Raw genomic sequence first — 5,367 nt, 5'->3', positions numbered from 1 at the left:
ACAATGAAATCACTAAAGCGTAAAGTTGTTGGCATGAAAGACTGTTTATCATAACACCTTAAGTTCATGACATCGAAATAGTCTAATAGCCTCACTATTTCCAAGTAAGATATTATGTCTGGTACAATTCTTGGCAATATAAATCGTGTATCCTCGAAACCATAAACCCTTATTATAGTAGCATAATCGCCCCAATTGTGCTTCACGGTCTTTGGGCCACCACAGTCCTTTGGCCTCAAGAACCTCTTGATCTCATTTGATAAGGAGTGATCACATGGGTGGTTGAACATCTTGAAAATGTTTTTTACAAAATATTCTTCAAAATAAGCATAATTGGACCTAGCGAACCTGTTGTCCCAAATAGATGTCCATAATTGAACTGGTAATGGTTTGCCCTCTTGATCAAGCTATTGTATTTTTAACTCCTCTGGCCACATACCCCTTTCATACCCAAAATACAAGACCATATGCATTAGAACAGAGTAATGAGTTAGGCATATCTGAGAAGGGTTCTTCTTTGTGTTGGCATCACTGATATTGAGTAAACCGGTTAATCCAGTGAACCGGTATATTAGCTGAGATTTGTCATTGATGACTAACACTGACCGGTGGAGTGGTGTATCTCAGTAGAAAAGGTGATGGATTGCAAACAACATGGAAGAAGCATCAGGGATAGATGATCAAGGTTCAATTGGCTCAAGGGAAGGTAGACTAAGCTAACTGCTCTATCATTCAAGAAGATCGGTGTTAAGGTCAGATCTTCAAGTTGGTTATTCTGATGATGATGTAGTCACAAAAGGTGACTTAGGTAAGAAGGCTTGAGGTTCTATGCAAACCAGAACCTCATTGGAAAACAGGAAAAAAGGCTTGATGGAAGTACTGCAAACCATTAGCAAAGAATGAACTAGTAGTGAAGAGCGCAGTGGTATACTAGTAGGCCGATGAAGCAGAAGGAAGATAGGTGGTCACCGTAAATCTAGGAGCGATGATCAGTTACAAAGTTGCGATGGCAAAAGGTGAGTTGGTTAGTTTGTGATAACGCTAAACTACAGGCTAGTGAAGTCAACCTCAATCATCATGCAGTTAAGCCATGATTTCTTGCGGATTTTCTGGTTCACATTTAAAAGACTGACTCGACCCAAAAGTTGCTATTTTGGGGGGATGCGGTGACAGATTTGGATGAGTAGTTGGTGGAATTATTGCAGGGTGCACAAAGAACGAGTGAGAAGATTTAAATTTTAAATCTATCAAGATCTGTGATTGCATTGATTAAGGAAACACCCGAAGGTGACGAGAGAGGGAGTATAAAGTGTTTTGAGTTCATGCAAAATATTTTGATTGAAAAATTTGCAAAGTACAAATCCTGTGAGAGGTGATCCAAAGTACAGAGTGAAGAGTGAGGAAATGCTAAGTGATTTAGCATAACAAAGTGTGTGTGAAGTAGACCAGCAGAGTGCAGAGCCGAGGGTATGAGCAGAGGACCGGTAGAGTGCAAAGCCGAGGGTATGAGCAAAGAACCGATGTAGTGCAGAGCAGACACAACCGATGCACACAGAGCATGAGTTTCATTGTGATCTGATCAAGTTATCCATAGCTATTTCAGTAGATCAACTTCCTATTGCTTTCTAACCATTGCAACTCAAAATCCCTTAACCAGGTGGACTTTAACGGGTCCCTTTGTAAAATCCCTTAACCAGGTGACATCTTAATTGATGATCCTAAGTCCTTTAACAAGGCTACCTCTAACAGGGTAAAGGCACTAATAGGCCTTAAATAAAATCCCTTAACTGGGTGGCATCTAACAGTGTCTTTGTAATCTCCTAATAGGGATGGCTCCTCAGCAAGCGTACTCCAAAAGAGTGCAAATGTGTGAGTTTCTACTCACACCGTGGTTTTCTCCCATTTGGGTTTCCACGAGATAAATCTTGGTGTTATTGTCTATCTTTTCATGAATGCATGTTCTCCTACAATAACTATTTGTATTAATCAATATTAAGTTAGTGTAGACTTGATTAAAAAGTTTTTAATTCAGTAAAACCGGTAAAGTGTTGATTCACCCCTCCCCTCTCAGCACCAATTGGGACCAACAATTGGTATCAGAGCCCTGGTCTTTAGATTCAGAAGAGCTTAACAACTTAAGGAAAGATCCAAGATGATGCGAAAGGAAGGCCCCAAGTTCTCTAAGGAGAATTATACATTATGGTGTGGTAGAATAAAACTCTACCTAAAACCCCTAGGAGATCAATACTGGAATCATGTAAGCATAGAGTACAACGAACCTATAGGGGTTCTCACTATAGATTAGATCAAAGAAAGGAAAGACAACATTACAACTATGGATATGATTGCTAGCACTCTATTCGATAATGAGTATGTTGAGGTTCAAGATCTAAAAAACAACCTATGAGATGTGAAATAAGCTGAAGACCGTTTATGAAGGAGATCCTCATGTACAAAAGGCTAAGGTGGAAAACTTAAGAGGCAAATTTGATGAGATGAGGATGCAAGAAGGAGAAAATATAGAACAATATAGCAAAAGAATAAAGGATGTGGTAAATTCCATCATAAGTGTTGGAGGAAAGGTTGAAGAAGATGATGTGGTTAGAAAAATCTTGAGAACCTTGCTACCACAATATGCCATAAGGGTTTCTGCAATTTAGGAACTCAGATCCTTGGGAACAGTTAGTGTTTCACTTGACTCACTGATCGATAAGTTGACTGTCTTTGAACTGAGCAACTATGATAATAGTGTACCAAAGATTGATGTTGCCTTCAAAGCTTCCATGATACCTGCACCAACAAGGAGAAGAAAAGAAACTGGAAACAATTCTACTACAAGAACCGATCATTCTCATGAATGTGACAACTTGCTATCTGAAGAACAAGAACAAGATGAGATTGAAGCTCTATTAGCAAGAAGGCTGCAAAGACGAAAAGGAAAGTATAAAGGTAAACTTCCCTTGAAGTGTTTCTCTTAAAATAGAATAGGTCATATTTCATCCAGATGTCCTGATAATGATAGGAAGGATAATTTTAGAAGCTACAAAGACAAGATCAAGAAGGAGTGTTATCTTGCAGAAGAAGGAGTTACCAATGAAGAATTAAAAGGATCTGATGGAGATGGAATTTCATTTGTAGTAGTAAAGGAAGATAACACAGAGGAAAGTGATATGACACTGATCTCTAGTTCAAATCGGTGTGGAGACTGGGTAATTGACAATGGTTGCACTCACCACATGACTGGTGATAGAAACAAATTCCTCAGCATGGAGGACTGTAATGGAGGAATAGTGAGATTCAAAATGATGCTCCTTGTGTAGTAAAAGGTAAGGGATCTATAGCTCTAAATGATAAAAAAAATTGTAAAGATGTTTATTGGGTAGAAGGGCTAAAATATAGTCTATTAAGTGTTTCACAAGTTAACAATAAGGGTTACCAGTTAGAATTTAATGAAGGAATATGCAAAATCAATGACCAATCAAGAAGTCTGATTGCTATCAGTAAACAAACTAGAGGAAATCTATTCTGCTTAGACTCCACTGTAGGAAGTTGCCTAGTGGCAAAGGTAGAATATAGTTGGTTGTGGCACAAAAGATTATGTCATGTAAATTTTGATAGTATAGCAAAGGTTAGTAAAATTAAGTCTGTCAGAGGTATGCCTGACATTATGAAACTAGAGAATGCTATGTGTAAAGAATGTCAACTAGGAAAGTTGACCGGATCTAGCTTCAACAACAAATCTTATTCATCTGAGAATGTGCTAGACTTAGTGCATACAAATTTGTGTGTTCCTATGAGAACTAAGAGTTTCTATGGGGACCGGTACTTCATATTGTTTGTAGATGATTTCTCAAGAATGATGTGGGTTGTGTTCTTGAAAGAAAAAATTGAAGCCTTTCACATGTTTAAGGTCTTCAAGGCTCAATTAGAGAGAGGAACCGGTAAGAATTTGAAATGTCTGAGATTAGATAAATGAGGAGAGTTCACCTCTCAAGAGTTCATGAATTATTGTGAAGAACGAGGGATTATGAGACAGATGTCTGCACCTAGAACACTTCAGCAGAATGGGGTTGCTGAAAGAAGGAACGAAACTCTGATTGATTGTGCAAGGACTCTGATGATACAAAAGGATATTCCACATATCTTTTGGAGAGAAGCAGTAAGCATTGTTGTGTATACCTTGAATTGAATACAGGTGAAGAAAGGGACAAATAAAACTCCCTATGAATTAGGGTGTGGATACTCACCCAATGTGAGCTATTTCAAAGTATTTGGAAGTAGGTGCTATATCAAGAGGGATGAGTACTCTGGAAAGTTTGATCCCAAGAGTGATGAAGGAACCTTCTTAGGTTACTCCACAAAGAATAAAGCATATCGGTGTTTGAACAAAATGACCGATAAGATGGTAAGATTGTGGAGAGTGCCAATGTCTGAGTAGATGAGTTCTCTAAGAAAAATGAACAGGATAGCAAGAGTGAACTAGAGGATTATCAAGGATTCGAGTACACTGTATTGGTCGAACTTGCTGAAGAGAATCCTGTTATAGCGGCAAATGAGGAAGCATGTGAAGTAGAACCTATACAATCGGTAGAAGAAGCTCCAGGAAATGAACCAGTGCTAGCAAGGTATGTCAGAAACAATCACTTTGTTGACAATATCATTGGTGACAAAGATGATGGAGTTTTGACTAGAAGAAGAGCAAGAGATAATACCTTTTTTCTCTCCAAAATTGAGCCCAAAACAACAAAGGATGCTCTAAAAGATGAAGACTGGATCAAAGCCATGGAGAAGTAACTGGAGCAGATTGAGAAAAATGAAACTTGGACTCTTGTGCCCAGACCGAAGAACAAAAATGTGATAGGCACCAAATGGGTGTTTAGAAACAAAATGGATGAAACCGGTCAAGTAGTAAGAAACAAAGCAAGGTTAGCTTGAAAAAGGTATGCATACGAAGAAGGTTTGGTTTATGGAGAGACCTTTGCATTGGTGGCTAGATTGGAAGGGGTCAGAATTATGCTTGCTTATGCTACTTACAAGAAGTTGAAAGTTTACCAAATGGATGTCAAATCGACATTCTTGAATGGTGTTCTAGAAGAAGAAGTGTATATAGAGAAACCGAAAGGGTTATCTTCAGAAGATGGAAAATATATGGTGTGTAAACTAAAGAAGGCTCTGTATGGACTAAAACAAGCACCAAGAGCTTGGTATGAGAGGTTGCACTCATATGTGATGAGCATAGGTTTCATAAGAACCAGTGACAACAACAACCTGTATTTGAAAATCGGAAAAAAAGAAAAACATCTGATTGCAGAGATTTTTGTAGATGACATCATCTTTGGGGGAGATGATGAGATGAGCGAAGGTTTT

The sequence above is a fragment of the Cryptomeria japonica genome, chromosome 3 (genome assembly GCF_030272615.1).
Source record: "Cryptomeria japonica chromosome 3, Sugi_1.0, whole genome shotgun sequence".
Classification (NCBI taxonomy): Eukaryota; Viridiplantae; Streptophyta; class Pinopsida; order Cupressales; family Cupressaceae; genus Cryptomeria; species Cryptomeria japonica.
Note: the sequence above shows the minus strand (reverse complement) of the source record.